At 42.3% G+C, this 19,029-nt stretch overlaps 1 protein-coding gene and 1 long non-coding RNA gene across 2 annotated transcripts in view; both read left to right on the top strand.

The window, feature by feature from the left end:
* Positions 1–19,029, top strand: part of LOC145439116 (uncharacterized) — a 289,490-nt gene that overhangs the window by 115,181 nt on the left and 155,280 nt on the right. The gene's annotated exons all lie outside the window — the stretch shown is intronic.
* On the top strand, positions 13,933–16,217 carry LOC145443429 (uncharacterized). The gene is made up of 2 exons (XR_013916429.1): positions 13,933–14,984; positions 16,098–16,217. It is a non-coding gene; the product is annotated as an uncharacterized LOC145443429 (long non-coding RNA).

The raw sequence follows: 19,029 nt of genomic DNA, 5'->3' as shown, positions 1-19,029 counted from the left end.
TCTTTTATGTGCTGCTGGTACTTCTCCGTTATTGGTTTTACCGCGCATGACTCTATATTTGCTGACCACATGGTTACAGCTTCATGTAAATACTTGGTATGGCTTTCACCTTTCACATTAGATGGGCCAGAGACAAATGGCTTAGTTGATGGGTCTTTTAGTTCGCTGTCGTACTTGTACTTCATAGAATGGGGCACGCTAAGATGGCATCGCAGATCTTCCAGCTCAGTCGCAAAAGGTTTATAGTCCTCTGACCATACGTTGTCAGCGATAATGGTATTTTCTGGCGTAGTCAAATCAAGGGGCGTATATGGCAATTTTGCTAGCTCAATTGATTGTGGGCGCAGGACCTCAAGTTCAGTATTTACCTCAGCACTGGTTCCCTCTTGTAGAACGTACGTGGTTACCAAACCGTTCATCCTTCTGTTTAGCTTATGCGATAATCGGGATTTTTTAGTTGGTGGGGAGAGGACGAGGTTTTTTTCCGTCAGCGGGACTTCCCTACCTATTCGTGTTAACCTCTGATCTCGGCGCGTGCCCACGCCTAACGTCACGCCGCCGGAACTTTGATTCGACGGGGGTCCTTGTTCTGGAGAGACTTGCATCCTAAAATCTCCAGACTCCTCTTTAGTCTCCTCCGGACTCATATCCGGAAAATATGTAGTAGCTGCGTTGGAACTATTGTTGAGTGAAGTAGGCATGACGGCAGCTGTCGTGGGATCATTCCGCACTGATGCCTTACCGTCATCTGGACAAGCAGCTTTGCCTACATCCTCGGGGTCTGCTTGATTAGTTTGACCCCCATTCGCGTCAGCGGGACTTCCTCGCTCGGCACGAATTAGACTGGTGTCAGCAGGACTTCCTTGCTCGGCACCTAAAGAGTCTCTTTGATTTCTTGTAACGCCAGCGGTGTTAACCGACCCAACGTGTGCGTCAGCGGCCCTTGCCAACTCGACGCTCATATTGCCTACATCATTGGAGCCTCCTTCATTAGTTTGAACTCCATTTGCGTCAGCGGGACTTCCTCGCTCGGCGCGATTTTGGCAGGTGTCAGCAGGCCTTCCTTGCTCGGCACCCAAAGAGTCTCTCTTTTCTATTGTAACGTCAGCGGTGTTTACCGACCCAACGTTTGCGTCAGCAGCCCCTGCCACTTCGACGCCAGCGCCAGCGGCCCTTGCCGTCTCGACGCTCTGCTGTTCTGCAGCTTTCACCAACCCATCCTTGGTCACAGTTTTGCAAGGACTGTTTCCAATTCCGGTTCCGTCCTTTTTATCGCGTAAAGTCATACATGTAGTGTTGCCAATGACAATCCTTCATTATCAGTAGACGGAGTTTTAAATTCAGAATCTATACTCGGTAATTGTTGTACTTTGTCAATCCATTTTAGCCCCACTATATTAAGAGGAACTCCTTTGCCAGTTGCAAATGGAACTTGCAGTCCGTCAAGAGGTACTATTACTAGGGAGTCGACTCGGGACGACCCTCCTATTCCGCGCAATTTCATATCAAGTGGCTGTCGTTCAGCCCAGCTTTTTGGATATTTATTTTTTACTACGCTTTTCATAATCAAATTGGGAATACTGCCAGTATCGGCAAGAAATTTAGTGTCTGTGTTTGTATCCACTAGGTATAAAAGTTGTCCACCGAATAATTCCGCGAAATCCGGTTGTAGCGATTTGTCCGGTGAATCAAGGAATGTAAATAAAGGTAACGAAGCATTATGTACAGTTTTAACATGTTTGGGTAATATTGTGTCAGGGAGCTGATTTACCGGATCAATCAGCGCCCCCAACCGTTTTTTGAAACGCGTAAGCGTTCTAATTCCTCATCTGTCCAGTAAGAGGTGGCATATTGGTGCGGCTCTTGTCTATATGAAGGCGCAATCCAGTTTACTTGGCCGTTATTAGGAATTGGATTCGCGGGTGGCCCCCTGGGACCCCATTGGCCCCTATCGTGCCAGTGGGTTCTATCTCTGTTTTTAGGTCTACTATCATAATAGGCCTCACATAGATTCGTTCTTTCTGCCAACGGGGGAGAACCATGGGATATGAGATACCGATCAAGGTCTGAAATCGTCAATAATCCATGGGTAGTAAGGAACGGACGCCAGTTGCGTTCAGCGGATTCCTTAATACGCTGCGGTACCGGTCGGACCCGTTTATGGATTGCCCACCCCAATTCGCTAACTCTAGAGAGTACCTCATTGTTTAGCCAAAGGATAAACTTGGCAATGCAATTCCGGGATTGGTGTCCGGGAGCCTTACAATAATAACATACCGAAAGGGCCTGGCCCTGGGAAGGATTCAAATACAAACCTAATGGGGCAAATATATTATCATTTCTAAGGAAATTGTACCTCTCACCTTGGCTTTCCGCGATGTGGCGAGCCTCCTGACTGTTTGACGGAGTGATTTGCGTATTATCTGGTCCCACTCCAGAATCTTGTGTTCCTTCTGTCCGTGGGCTTCTTTGGCTTGAAGTTCCTGGTTGTTGACCGGATTGTGCTGACCCTGAAATATGTAGAGGCTGGGTATCGGGTCCAGCAGAGGCGCCTTGTACATTCTGTGTTCGTTCCAGCATTCTCCTAGTAGTTTGCGCTCGTCTGCCTGGCCCGATACCACTCGATACGTTAGTAGGAGGCCGGTTTAATCTTGCGTTGCGAACAGGATTTCGGCGTAGTTGTGTAACCTGTCCTATATTCTTAATAGGCTGTAAAGGGATGATTCTGGGAGGTCGAGGTGGCGTTGCGTCGAATTCCGGCGGAAGATGTGATGACGAGGAAGTAGGCTGTAGAGGTATTTCCCGTTGTCCATCTCCGTTAGGGTGAGTCGGATAGCTATGTACCACAGGCCCAGCTGGCTGTACATTATAGATATGTACAGGCGGCAAGGCCGACTCGTTCTTCTGCGTTCTTCGGGTTCTCTGAGACGTCGGACTCGATTCCTGTTCATCTTGGAATTCCGAATTCCAGAACAGTTGTAGTTCTTCTGCGACTTTCCGCCAGGTGTGTTCTTCCCACCCTCGAATAATCAACCTGAGCGCTTCCGGCAGCTGCTGTCTCAAATTGCGGAAGAGTCGCAGCCCGTCCGGATTATCCAAAACTAGATCGTCCATGTCTATCTCTAGTTGTTTCAGGGCGCTGTTAAGTAGAGGAAGGGGTTCATCTTCCCAATGATAATTTCTTCGGAAATCGTTGAGAATTCTTTCCTTGTTTACAATTCCTTGCGGGTTGGAAAGTGATAGCGACCTCATAACGGATTCCCAGCTGGCGTTTCCTGAGTTTGTGTTGAAGAAGTTTCCAAGATGATCAGCTTGTTTGTAACGCCCCGCATTCTTCAATTTCTTTTGCATTGCATTCATCAATATTACATCAGCATCAGTATTACCTTCACCGTGGTGAATTCGCCTCATTGTGTTCTCCATCCATTTGAGAAGAGGCATGTCCCCCGGATCCATTATCAACTGTATCATTTCCTTTTCGGACTGAAATCTAACAGGTGTAGTTAGCGTTGGGTTTACTATTACCTCCATCTGTCGCGAGAGCGGCTGAATTGGGCGGCCATCATCACTGTCATCTGGAGTAGATGCGAAACGCGGCATTCCAGGATTCCCCCGGCCATTTGGAAGATAGCGCGCATCGTAATACTCGGGACCACGGAGAATTTCTCGGGAAGCGCCACTATCTTCAAGGAAAGCATTTCGAGTAGCTTCCAGGAGGGTGTCCTGTGTGGATTCCATTTGCTGTACAAGCCTCTGCAGTCGGGATGTCGTCGAACTTTCAGAATCAGAATCTTCTGGTTGACCCTCCGAGTCTCCTTCATCATACTCCTCCCCTTCTCCACGGAAAATGACGTGCTTATCGTCGCTCGGCGACTTTCTTGCCCGACTACTTCGTGTCCCAACATCACCCAACTTGTCAATGTCCCGCCGCTGACCCTTCGCATCTCGAGGTCTCGACACCAGTTTCCGGAATGAGGGCAGATGTTTACTGTCCAATTCGGAGTCTGTTTCGCGTTCCAGTCTCATCGGTCCTCCTGTCGCCACTCCCGTAGGTGTCCAATATGCCATGGGCGTGTTAGCAGCATCTTTGGTCTTCATCGCCGGGTGCATATTCCCTTTTTTTCTAAAGGTTGGAGCCATCAGTGAACGGGCAACCGGTGTCGGTCGAGATGGGGCATCAGCCTTCGCGTCTGGGTGCGTAGGGTAGACCGCCGTTACTGTATGACAATGCAACCCCTTTTTCACGGTGAAGGTGGGCATAGGTTGAGTCTCCTTGACCATACGGATAGCTGGTGGATCATAGGCCGGAGGAGGCGCTGAGGGTACTACAGCCAGGGCGGGAGGAGGAGGCGGTTTCTCTCCTACCACCTGCGTATAGGCTTTACCCAGCTCGAATTCAGTCTGCAAGATCTCGTTTAATACGTCAGGGGAAACCTTTCCAGTAATTTTTGAAGTGGCGTCACAAACGGCCTTCAGGTCAGCTTGAGCCCGCCGGACGTCTTTTCTTGCTTTTTCCAGCTCCTTCACTGCCTCAGGCAGGGTCGTTTTGACCTCCTGTAGGACTCTTGTCTGGTCGGCCACATCTTTAGCGTATTGCCTCTCTTGGTCTCGCACATCTTCGTGACGCTTTTGGGTATATTTAAGCAGTCGGATTCCCTGCTTTAGCTCCGCCGATGCCTCCGTTGATTTCTTCTTTTTAAATAGTTTCAAGATTCTTCGCATGGCAATAGTAATAGATTTGATTTATAGACCCGTAGTAGAGTTTTCGAGGGCCAGCTTTACGCTGGAGATGGTCGGGTCGTCCAAGGTAGGCCGCGGTGTTGTTCCGAGTGATGAGTTGTGGTCGTTAGTCTCGAACTCCAAAAGTTTAGAAAGCGAGTCTTTAGTAATGATAAATTGGCGTCATGCAGATATGTTTTGCGAGCCAATAAGAGTTGGGGACGATGTTGTAACTCCGTTGTTAGGTCTTCCGTTTCCAATCGGAACTGTAGTTGAAGAAAACCCCGGTACCAAATGTAGATATACTGGTGACAACGTAACTAACAATGAAATTACAGACGCAATCAGGGCCACGACCAATGCAGTTTTAACGATGGTCGTCTTTGAACACATTTATAGGTCAACGTGCTACACCGGAAGTAATAATCCCAGCTTGGTGCCTCCAATACGTTTATAGTGCAGCTCCAATAACGCTTGTTACTGCGAGAGTCTACACTTGGTTCGATTTTACTTCACAGTGTTGGTTTTCCTTATCTGTGTTGATGTTGTGACCTTGTAGCATCCACAAATGGTGATCGAAGCAGTGGTAAGGGTAGCAGCAGCTGGATCCAATCAGTCAATGACCTTCAGGTCCAGAACTTAAAACTACACTGGTATAACTAGTAAGCTAAACCTTAATACAACCAAATACTCCAATTATAACCATGCAAAGAGGAATGAGGTTCCTATGAGTAAAACCTTATAAAATTGGTAAACATGCTTCAATTATATTACAAGTTTTATCTAAACCTATTCATCAACATGCACGATTAATAAACATTTTCAATACTCCAAGGTCTGTTTACGCATATAATTCATGCGACGGCCTGTCCTGCCGAAAAGCAGCTCCAAGGTTGGTTTACACATATAGTTCATGTGACGGCCTATCCTGCCGAAAAATTCATTCATGAAATATTGTGTCATTACACAACACTCAATTACAATAGTATTTTGATCACAATCTACTATATCTCTGGGTTCGATGGTACTGGTGTTTTAAGCTTTTTATTCATTCGTATGCACCGTGTCTCACAGATCATAGATCTGATATACCACGAATCCTAAACTTCTATCCCGTTAGGGTGAAGGGTCCCGACACTAACATAAGGCGTGGTCGGTTATGACGCCTTACTGTACGAGACGGCACAACAGAAAATAATATAAACACTCATTGTAACAGGTTTGACTTTGTGGAGAATCTGTGACGTTATTATAGGAAGGGGTATTTATTTTAGTTACTTGTGACATTAAACAACTTGTCAAGGACAAGTAATTTCCTAATTTAATGTCGTTTACACATACACCCTAGTTATCCCTAAAGGGCCCAGCTATTTACATATACGGTAGTTAGTCACAAATCTCACTTAGTCAAACCCTGCTATCGTCATGCACTATTATTAATAGTTTACATCAATACGGTTAACACAAAACAAACAAATATCGATTAATCATGTACCACTCGATTAAACGGCGACCCAAATATGTGTGTGAACAACAATACACATACCAGTATATCACGCAATGATTCAATACGTAGTAATATGACCTCCCCCTCAGTCAACTACAAATGCAATTATGCAGCGACAACTTACTATTCATATAATAAATGTCCATTAAGTCTTAACTATGTTCAGGTCATGAAAATGTTAGCGCCATTTAAAGCAACCTGATAGTAATTATCAAGAACATAGTAATTATAGTATTTGAACATAATAAAGCGAACTAGCTTCACTACACAACTTTGTTTCCAGTCCACTAGACAGAAATACGTTTGTCTTGCCTGCACCGTCAAGCTCCATACACTTTGATCTTTTGCGATATTTTCCCATTGCAGAATATGCAGCGCTCAGCATCGGACGAACATTCTTGACACAGACCCAGATGTCCACAGGGGATCAGGGTAATTTCACTCCTATTATTCTTGCATTGTTGGCAAAGTATGGTTTCTTGTATAACCATCAGATTCTCAGCAATTTCTCCAACACATGCAATTTCTATTATTGATGGCGTCCCCATTCTGTTTCTAGCATAAACAGAGTTGCCCAGTCTACTCTTTGACTGTTGCGCAGTTTGTGTATTTCAATCGACTGGCACTATATCGAGTAGTATCAAAGGGTCTTGTACGACATCGTTCACAGTAAAATGAATATTTGATCGTCTGCTGGTGGCTCTTTTCTGTGTGCCTTCTGCTAAATCTTATGCTGTCCAACTGCATCTTCTTGGCATCTTCCTCTGACAATCTGGTTCGAGCGACGCGTATTTGCGTTCCTATTTCGGCGGCCGGTGAGGGTTTTTTTGCTCGCTTTTCAGGCGTAGTCCATGTTTACACCGCAGCTGGAACACTTCACTCTATCTTTGTATCCAGACCAATAAAATCTCGCGGCCGTCATATCAGTTGGCAATACTGAAGCTTCTTTTGATATGGACGAAAATGTCACCAATCTATAAAATTCAGCTCGGCGATTGCAAGGTGGAATATAGCTGCCGTTTTGTCCGGGAGAATCGCGATATCATGGAGTGGTGATTCCATCTTCTTGTATAACTAGTTGTCCTCTCGGTACATTAGTGCTTGACGGAACAAGCTTTCGAAAAACTCGTGCGGAATGAATTAATATGTCCCGTCATCGATTCATTCGATAGCTTAACTACACGGGTGTGTAGAATATCTTGATATCGTATTTGATCTGTTTTATAATTTCGAAAATGAGAATGGCACTTGTGCTTCATGACGCAATTTATGCCTACGTCTATAGCACAAAAATTAACTCGTTAAAATAACATTGTCATAAATCTTGTACAGATATCGATATAACAATCGGTCGACACACCCGCTTCGTAAAACGCATGTGTCGACAGGTCGGACATATGACTAACGTGGTTCTTGATCATCGACACATCTGTTTCGGAAAACAAATGTGTGGATGGGGCCAGTTTATTTGCCATTTTCAAGTTCATATTGTTTGTAGTACACTTTCCTATGTGTTCTAGGGTCTTTTCTAACCTAATTACCATACTATTTTATTCCGATTATATATACATCCCTATTACTACACATATAGGCTATCATATATATCTATTTATTCAGGTTATATATTATTTCTTCATTAAACATAGTTTAATTAAACCAGATAGGGATGCAAAATCATTGAGTGTACCCTAAGACTTTATCAGTCATAGCTATCAATTTAGTTTTCTATGCTTCTCTGAAAAATCTAGCATTTTCAGTCCTGTGCCTATTAACTTAGTCTTCCAGGCTTCTCTGGATAATCTAGCATTTCCAGTCCTGTGCCTATTAATTTAGTTTTCCAGGCTTATCTTGTTAATCTAGCATTCCAGTCCTGTGCCTATTAATTTAGTTTTCCAGGCTTCTCTTGTTAATCTAGCATTCCAGTCCTGTGCCTATTAATTTAGTCTTCCAGGCTTCTCTGGATAATCTAGCATTTCCAGTCCTGTGCCTATTAATTTAGTCTTCCAGGCTTCTCTGGATAATCTATCATTTCCAGTCCTGTGCTGTCACTCGTGGCGAAGTCATACCATTGTTTCCAATGGCGGAGCCTTAAATTAGACTCATCGGCCAATGTCACATAGATACTCTGATATTCCTGATAACGTATGTGTCATCATCAGGAATCTCAGTGATCTCAGCGATTTCAGCCTTGATCGAGAGACATATATTTTTGTGGTACCCAGACTGAGTGCTCGATCTCGGATTCCTTGCAGCGTAATCGTGGACACATGTTATCACTACTAATATTTCATAATTGGTGTAAATTAATCATAAATTTATACACGAAAAGTTTTCAGATCACATGGTTCACGTCGGGGTCTGAATTCGATTCCGAGCCCAAATCCAATCCCAAGTCCGACTCCAACTTCATATCCTATCTAAGTTATATTAGATAACATTTTGGTAACCCACAAGGGCATTTTATCATTAGATATTCGTTTTAGATATTTTATGAATTTTTTCTTTGATTTTTGAATACTATGTTTTCACATGGCAAATTTTCTTATTGTATGTTTTATCCGCCACAAGTTTTTATTTAATTTTAAAATTCTTTTATCAATTTTATTCGTGGGTGCTTAAGCTTATATATATACATACTGTAACACTTTATATACATAGTTTGCGACAATATATTTGTCCCTCCTTCCTCCCTATCGTGGCTGAAATGCAGCGTCTACTCGCGTAACCATGGGTGTCAAAAAGTGAGATTTCCTCACAATCTACTTCATATATACCTCATTACTACATTACCAACCCCATAGGGTAGGGACAAACGTACGACTCACACAAAAATATACCTTATATACATCATTACAATTTCACATCACTTTGCGGTTGGATGCAGTCCAACAAGGTAAGAATTCATTTTCATAGGTGATTCTTAAGATGTTCTACGGTTTTAATGAAAAAGGGTTACTTATCTCATTGTTGTGAGCTATTGGGTCGCGCCATAGACGGTTCCGCTAGCCGACACCAGGCACTACCCCCAAGCAGCGAACACCGTAATATCGGCTCTATGCCCAAGCTCAAGAAATATATTTATACAATAAAAAGAAATGCTTCAACAATACTTCATCATATCGAACAAGTTTTTATAAATAAATGAATAAATAAATAAATGGCGTATTATTTCAAGATGATTACCATACCTATTCATAATGAACACACGGTGGTTCTCTTACAACATAGGTGGTCGTTGTTTGGAGTTGGTCTTCACACCCGTTTAGTTCTACTTCTACTTTCAGTACTTACTCTCTCTCTCATACACACTCAATATCATCTTAATGAAAGGTTTTCAACAAAACGGTGACTATCTATTATTTGTGTATATCATGTCTTCAAAAGTAGCCTCACACTATTGAACTATACTCAGCCAAGTTAGAATTGGCCCTAATGCTTATATACCTACAACTCAGAAGGCCACTAGGGTTCAACAATTAAAGTACTCTGGTGATTTCAAAACTCGTAATACTTGAAGATCCAGATCTCATTGCTTTAGTTTTTGGAGTTTGGGCCCATGAGTGATTTAAGATCTATACAATTGAAATGAACTGACTACCAACCATAACGTAACAAGAATATTCAGCAATTAGCAAAATTATCCAGTTATCTGCAATCTTTCGTCAGTTCTGAATATTGTTAAGCATATTTTTTGGCTTAAATGCAAAGACGTGTGATTTATGACCATCGGTGGAACATCATATGCTCATAATATTGTGTTTTTCCACTATCAAAGGCTCAGTAATCTGCATGAGAATATTGTGAGATCGCATCTTATCATAACAAATATCATGCAGTGTACTCTGTATCGCCATTATTGCTGTCTTATCTGCTGCCTAGTCCAGACTGAGTTAAAAATAAAATACTCTCTCCTCCCTCAAAAACACAGAGCTTTGAACAAACGTAGGTAAAAATGCCCTCTACAAATAGGTAAAATCACCGGTAACACTGAATTTACTAAAAATGAGATGAGGCTACCTTATTGTTTAGAATTTAAGACCTAATATGCAAATTACCTTATAATAGTGCAGAAAACTGACAGTTATCAACAGGCTGCAGCATGCTGTTCAGAAGGGTTATAAACTGCTGATGAGTTGGAGTTTGTCAATACAGTTTATTTTTAAGCCTATAAAGGTCTTGTTACGGTTTAATCCAGATAGATACCACAGTATGGACGTCTATTCAGCGTGAGCTTGCATCTACTGGCATTCAGGCAAAGAAAATGGCTCTATATTTACCAATTAGGAGTGAGTTTCAATGCAGCTGAAAAACAGTGGCCGGACTTGATTTTCGAAACCTCACGCCGGGTAAGTCATGGTTGGTGATACCATTGATAATATATAAACCCCGGTATTGGTATGAAGCAATCAATCACCGTGACGCAGTTTCAGCGTAAATTTAACCTTCCTCAGTAATTAATCAATGCTTAATGGTATATAACTTCGTGGCGTTGCAGATTTTCAAAGAGCCGGGATTGCCAACTGGTTCTAATATCCAAAGTTCACCGAGTGTGTGATACCACTTACCAGCATAGATCACTGTTGCTGAAACGTTGCTTGGATTGGGCGGAATCCTTATGACGGTCTACTTGATTGGCAAAAAAGAATTCAGGTAAATTTCAACCTCACAGTCTCTATAGTGGCTTAACTATTTGGAATCGTTCTGTGGTAGATGCCATAAAACTTATAAATCTGTCTGGTATACTGGCCTGGGCAATTTCAATTAATGTACCAATGATGTGGATGCGTTAATACCACAAGGTAAGAAGCATCGAAGTATTACATCTATTCAAACTTTGTACAACTTATACCAGCAGTTAGAAATAGCTATTCTTATCGCGATACAAAATACTGTTTATCATTCTTGAGAAATAGCTAGGTTGGCTAACCCCGTTACGGTGATCATACCGGCTCACTGATCATTGCTTAATTAGTGAACCTGTAATTCTGCCATAACGAATAGTGTCGTTCATTGAAAAGTAAACACATTTAGTATTGTCTATGATTCAACATTCATAGGTATAGCGACCCGCTGGACCCGTGTGAATTTTTCAAAATGAATTACTAGAACGAGAATTAATATCAAAAATCAATCAATATTAAATTCAATCAATTATAGTTTCGCTATCGCGATGATTAATACACCTACAAGATGGTGCTTTTTCTTTAGAAGTAATTACAAGTACATTTATTTTGCAACTTACAACACGAGCCATATACATACACCAGACTACAATATAGCCTCAGAAGAAAGTAATAAGCTAGTTTGCCAAGTTCACAATGTTTTTTTCACCACAGAGGACTATGGCCATAGATTCCAATGTTGAGTAGGACCATGCGTGAACGATGAACATGCATTTGCTTTATGCCCACAATCGACTTGGTACAGATATCGCAAGCTGCCTTTTCAGCGATGGCAAATAAAATTTCAATTAGTCTCTATCCTTACCAATATAGGCATTTTTTAATGACTGAGATTAAGTAATCACTATCTTAGCTCTGTTCCAAATACTAATTATGCCAATCTATCAGAAACCCACTACAATTGTCAAGCAGTGTGAAATTCTACTTCGTTACGTACAATGACAGCTTAGAGCAGGGGTCACCAACACGCGGCCCGCGAGGTCATATTTTGCGGCCCGCGGCCTGATTTGGAAAAATTTCGAAGAACGCTTAGTGAAGCATTTTGAAATGCTGAAATTGATATTTTTGTTGTTCTTCAAAGTAAGCCATTCTGCTGTGTCCAATATCACTATTCCTCACTTGCTGATATACGGCTTCGGCATGATAATATCATTCCATGGAGGGACAATTAGCTGGTATGAATGGGCATATTGCCTTGACGTGCAATGGTCCACCACTGCCAAGATCTAGACCCGTGAAAAACGACTTCGGGCTCTCCAAAAGACCATGCTTTACGAAGAGATCGTTTTCCAGCAAGTAGACTACCGTGTCTAGCTAACCCAAATATCGATTTTTTTTAATCCGGTGGTGGCCAATCTGCGACAGTAGAAGGAAAATTAGGCGGCTGTCGACATTTAATTCAATTAGGTATGTTGGCGGCCGTCAATATGCAACTTGAATTTACGAATTGACTCTCGACAAATCTGATGGGAGGTCAAGAAATAACTGCATGCAACAGAGGGGAATAATAAGAATTGACCCAACCAAGATGCAGCACAGCATTAATAACTTCCCTACGTTTTCGAAGACAATCCCTGCATCATCTCTACCGCTGAATCAGATCACATTGGCCGAAAAAGGATAAATATTTTACCGCGATATATGAAACTATACCAATATCTAATGACGAAATTCACTCATGAACCTGAAAAATTTTTCGCGCTTCGCGCGACTGCAGGTCTAATCCGCGTGTCTCGTTTTATTATGACGATTTCGGTGCGCACAGTAAATCGATATGCGTAAATATATTAGTCTGGAGTGTACCGGCGATGGACATGGACAGTCTAACGTGGGTATTTTCCATTTTGCCCCAGTTAGTTCACTACGACTATGCACCGGAATGCGGCCGCAGACTATTTGAGTAATTGAAATGCGGCCGTGAATAGGAAATAGGTTGGCCACCCCTGTTTTATTTGCGCTACAGAGTGTTGTTGTGCACAGCTCATAGTTCAAAATATAATGAAATTGATGATCTTGATATTTTTTGTTGGATTTGTGTTTGCTCAATAAAATATTATTTCTTTTGTGGAGACTATGCCCGTCGCCCATGCTAGAGAGCACAGCATTGTACTAACGTAGAGTTATCAGTCGTGGTTGTTAAACTGCGTTGCCTACTTTAATCTCGATAGTGATGTCATGCGGCCCGCGGCCTCTAGGAATTTTGAAAAGTGGCCCGCAACCCATTTTGAGTTGGCGACCCCTGGCTTAGAGAAACAATACCAGGTATCATATATGTACTAATCTGCTTGTCCAATTATTTGCTGACAATTGACACTATTTCTTACCTTCACTGATGTAAGCGTTGTGTATGCTCAATCCAACCCCTTTAACAGAGCCCTCCGCTGAACAGTGTTAAATAAAAAGAAAACATAAACCAAATCAGTCCACATACTGCTTCGACACTCTCATAAATCTAATCCACAAGGGGTCAGCATTCATTCGCATCTGCCGCATCAATACAGATCCCCAGTGTAACAGCAAAAATTGTAACGAGAATATGTTCTGGCACAAAAAAGGCAAATATTATAAGGGATTATCATTGCAATTATGTTTGACTTATACTGCTCTCTTCAGGTAACAGTCCAGAAATGCAATGCCACTTTAATAATAGCAGGAAATATAATTTCCGAGTAAGTGCTAAGTAAATTATTATCATCTGTGGAGGTATCAACTGTAACGAACTTGTTATAGGTTCCTTTCTTTATTATGAAAATTGCGCTCCCAAAGCACATTAACCAGCTATCATGAAATGGTTTAAATACTATCAATACGGTGTCCGAACGCAGAGCACTGATAACCTTGCTACTATGTATGCTTGGCTAAAAAAATTCTATGCATTCAGTGCTACCTGCAACCGTAGTTATTGGGAAACAATTACAACTCTCAGACCCCCGTAAAACACTACCTGTCCAACGCACCGGCATTACCGAAAAAAAAAAAAAAAAAAAACGCAGGTAAAGTAGCTAGGTAAAGAAACTCCTTTACCCCTAAGGAATTCATTAGAAGTTAATTACTATGGCACTCCCCCTAGGTAACTTCCGCTCTGATATTAATTCTCAATGTGTTATTATTTACGTGCGGATTAGGCCAGCAGTTCAACTGTAAGAGCATCACTGAATCCTCAACAAGGCTTGGCCAACCAGAAAATTTTCAGTCTTTTCAGATTAGGCTAGTATTAGGATTGGGGCATCGCAGTTTTTTTTACTGAGTTCAATTGATATCAAACTACTGTGCATTCCCATGAGCATGAGTACGCTCAACGTCTGTACACCTAGCTTTGACCCTTCTACACTCACCTGTTTGCATGTGTCTTACCATTTTTATCCCGCACTAGCAGAAACCCGAAGCGGCTTCGGCGTTGTACTAACATCGTCACAATTACCACCCTGATCGCATGGACGATGTAACGTTAAAGTAATGCGGTAGCAGTTGGCAACAGATTTACTTATGCAAGAGGGACATTCTTGTTGACTTAGCGCAAAAGTGCTGCAGACAAAGCATTTTCAGTAAAATATTAAATTAGATCAGAATTAGATCACTTGTATTTTACTCTAATTTAGTGAAATTAGACCACTAGAATTAGCCAGTTATCCAAGTCGGTTCCCAACCATGTGCTCTTTACTAGATATCTCAGAACTGGACATAGCCTCCCGCTGATCCAACACTTCCAGATAGGCGTGGCCTCAATCCGGGAATTTCGTAACGCACTCACGACTTCAATGCTGAAAAAAAATCTGCAGCACCAGGAACCTAGCGAAGAATCACCAACCCACCGTTTGGGCTATTGCGCATTCTCGCTGATTCCAGGCCTCACAAGACGGGACTGGTGAACCTGGAATGCATTTGCCGATCTCACAAACCCGAGCGATGTGAAGGGGCACCCTCTCCCTGTTATTTTAGTCCTGGATAACTTCGAGGAACATTTTGTTGTGTCAAACGCCAATATTTCTTCGTACGTGGTGCGGAAACAAAACCCAATTGATCGTGAACGCCTTTACTATTACAGAGAGTGGCGTTCCCTCCAAACCACAGATAAGGTATGTGGAGTATGGTTCCTATCGTGCATGGCCCCACCTATTACTTAGCTAGGCCGTCCCTATTGTATGATTCAGATACCAGTTATCCTATTTATTTATTGTTATCCCCACTAATAGCCACTAGCTAAAGCTGGGCAAAATTGAAAACCTGTGGGATTTAATTCAGAATCATGCATTATGTTCAAGTCGAACGAGCGTTTGAACATCACTCATTGTGATGTCACAGTCAGTCTCGAGTACCTGAATCATGGTGCCCAGCCCCATTAATAGCATGTCTTAAATACAACAAAGGCCCCCGTCAGCAATATAGACTTACAGTTTAGTGTTCAGAAAGTCACTCTAACTTCGGGCATAGCTTCGCCCTAACACCATAAGTAAGCCCGTATAGCTATCTTTCATCCTGCCCCCGTAGATACTTCCAGCGTACTGTCGTGACAACGCCACAGTCGGTGGTCTTATATAGAGGTTTTTCAAAGTAGATGTTAAATCAATTATTCCCTTTTTATTCTTTAAGGGCAAGGCATTCTAGTTTTATTTTTGGATTCCCTATGAATAATTTACTGGAAATGGATGTCCTACCAACGGCCATTAATGGAAATCTGTCACTTGGAACAAAATCTCAACACATTATCCACATTAGTCCCAGGCCTCATTTGAATTTTCAATCATACCTGTCACTTGGAACAAAATCTCAACACATTATCCACATTAGTCCCAGGCCTCATTTGAATTTTCAATCATACCTGTCATTAAAAAGCCCCTCTAAAAGGCTTTTAGCGGTTTTAATGTAATTTAGACATAAAGCTGAGCCATGTAATGAGTTTTGTTTTGATTTTTTACACCAAACGCCAATAATTCCGTCTCCAAACATTCCCTTTAAAGCAATTTCCACCATTTGAGTCGCGAAGCACCCCTGCCAACTAAGCCCATTGCTCCCACCCTGCATAGTATGCCAGAGTTCCCCGTTTGCATGCAACAACAGGTCACGTGAAAGTAGAACCAACACACCTTGTCAATATTGTTTGCCGCACACAGTTTCACACAGTTTCCAACTACCGTCGGGCAATGGAATTAGTTATCATATCAGACGCGTAATTCCTGTTGTTTTAACAGATTTATTGTCGGGACTTTGTCGCATGTTTCACGGGGAGCAGCACGTAGAATGTGACGTCATCAAAGGTGTCTCTTTAGCAATGCCTGCTGAATTTCTTGTAATGATAATTTCTTTCGGCATTGTGTTATTTATTGGAGGTCAGTTTACAAGTCTCCAAGGTCTTTCGTGGTAAAGTCACAGTCGCTACTGGAGTAGAAGCAACGTCGGGCCCTTTACTCAAGTAGAAATAAGAGTGGTGTCCAGAGAAAGTAGTCACGAACAGGCAAAAACCAATTCAAATTCCCTCAATAAAGAGGAGAAAGTGCGTTATTGACCATCTCTGGTCATCATTATTGATTTACCAGCAACTCTCTAAGTCCGATGCATCATGAAAACGTGATCGGTTTGTAGGACAGGAGTATGTCGAAGTGGTTCGGGAATCAGACTCCCACCTCGGCCTAGACAATGCACACTGAATTAGGGTAAATAAGATAGTACAGGACAAAAAGCGACTATATATATATGTCAGGACAAAAAGCGACTATATATATATGTCATGGGGAGCGAGATTGATTGAATAGGTCAGTCGTGGTCCTGCAATATTGGGCACGGACTGCATTCAATTGCCCGTATTTCGACTTGAACGCGGACAATGGACATGCTAGCCGACCGTCGGACGGCAAATAAGAAGTGAACGGAAACCTTTAATGGCGCGATTACCAGACAGGCAGAAAGCTGTCCGAAAATTTTCTAGTTAGCCCACCATTACGCTATAGGGCTTCTACTGTATTAGCGTGGTCACCCAACCGGATGTCCCATATACCATGGTGTGTAAAAATCACATTTAGCTCTTGACGTACACCCCCCATTCTCGATGCTGCAAGTGACAATTCACCTAACAGATGCCGATGATTTTGTTCCTTTGGGAGTAGAGCATGGGAACAACGGCATCCGCTCAGGCCGCAACATCTGCTCAGAATACGGCGTCTGTCCAGCAATACACTAACGGAAACCGAGGATTGTCGTATGTCTGATATCAAAAACTGCATTAATCAAGCAAGAAATTATTTTACTTTGAAGCATGTTCGTTAACGCGACAAGACTGAGCCGTCCGCGCACCAAAATAATGGCAACGCTTTTGGCGAGGTTTGAGCTGCCTTGGAGTAAAAAATCATTCACCATTCCCATATAGTTCAGTTCAAACCTTCCGGTTTGGTATCGTAACATTTTTTGTTATTGTAAGGATGGTTGTCAATTCAAGTAGTGGTACATTTCCGAATCCGTAATCGAGTGGATTAGTCCTTATAATTACTAGGGATGGGCAAAATCGAGTACCTGAGTGATTCGACTCTGAATCACGCAATATGCTTCGAGTAATCGAGTATCACTCATTATGACGTCACAACATGATGTACTATGTCCAAGTCCAAATATGAACCTTTTCTGCCACCACAAAGAACTTAATTCCTGATATCCATCACATTAAAGATGCTTCGGTATTTTTTCGACCATACCGATTGCATTGCACTTATTCTTAACAATTTTGTTGGATGATAATGACTTCGGAAATGTGTTATTTCCAGTAACGTTCGTAGCTTTAAACTGTGCCTGGTACGCTGAAACACGGCCAATCAAGGTTTCACGGCTTCCTCAGTGGAAAATAGTATCAAAGCTATAATTCTCGCCAGTAAATTAACTTTCAGTTGCGAGGACCGTATAATTTCAGTACTCGAAAAAATCGTCTTTTACTACTCGACTCGAATCATTAAAATTACTACTCGATTCAGATTCGAGCACCCGAATCATTTTGCCCAGCCCCAATAATTACTGTGCGTCTTATTATATCGATTATTATCATAGGCGGTCAACTCAGTCAAGAAGGCCAATCTAGCAGAAATAGAACTAGCGACGAACACATCTACTCAAGTACGAGTAGAAGTACTCCAATAATCCAAATATTAACCGGTAATATCATACTGGCAATTCCGCATTCACCACGCGCGATGCGCGACGAAAATTTTCGGCTTTCCTCAACTCTTATGAGATGCTTCGTGGGAACAGCCCCGAAATCTTCCGGGCTGTCCTGCCGATTGGGAGATTGAACTACATCTACCTGACAAGCTGAAAATAGCGAAAAGCAAAGTAGTAGCGAAATTCAGGTTCTCCTAAGTAAGCACTTGAAGTAGAGGAACTACTTGAGTACTCCGGAAAATTAGAAGTACTCCGCTATTGACCATAATCCACACAGTAGTACCGGTCATGCCAACAAAACTACAAATACTGATGCAGGAAGAACTGAAACCTCGGGCCTGGATCATTCACAATCTAAGGACGGGAACAATTCCCTCCTTTAGGCCATTTGCCGATCACACTGTCGAATTTGAGGGTTAGTTAGAGACTGGTCGCATTAAGAAACCCAAGAGGGAGAGGTTCAGAAACGCTGCGGCCTCCGCCGAGCATGAATGTTTTTTTCTATTTTAAACCGCGACACCGTTCAATAATAAATAAGAAAATAGGCGTTTAACTATTGTATATCCTGCCCGCGCACCAACATTGTCTTATTGATTCCTGAGAACACGTCCATTGGACAGTAAAATGTAAAACCCCAATACTCGGCTTTATATATATAATTGAGGCTGGATATAGACTCCAATAGTTCCTATCCCAATATTTTGTGGATGATTACCCCCGCGACTTTACTGCATAACCAGCCTGCGAGAACGTTTTGTTTCTCAACCTTTTTTCTATCGCACACCACATGGGTTATCCGAGTGCATTTTACCATATGGCAAGTCACCATGTCATTTTGCTCCAGATGGTACGAAGACCGAGGGTTCCCCGCTGGGACTCAGCCATCTGCTATGTGGGTATATATATGACCAAAATGTTGCCAATGCAGTAACCCGACCGAACTGGATAGACTTCGGAACCATGGTGGTTTCTTATGTGGTC

This window comes from Botryllus schlosseri, chromosome 1 (assembly GCF_051294905.1).
Source record: "Botryllus schlosseri isolate E-star chromosome 1, Bs_hap1, whole genome shotgun sequence".
Lineage (NCBI taxonomy): Eukaryota > Metazoa > Chordata > Ascidiacea > Stolidobranchia > Styelidae > Botryllus > Botryllus schlosseri.
Note: the sequence above shows the minus strand (reverse complement) of the source record. Positions and strands in the feature narration are given on the sequence as shown.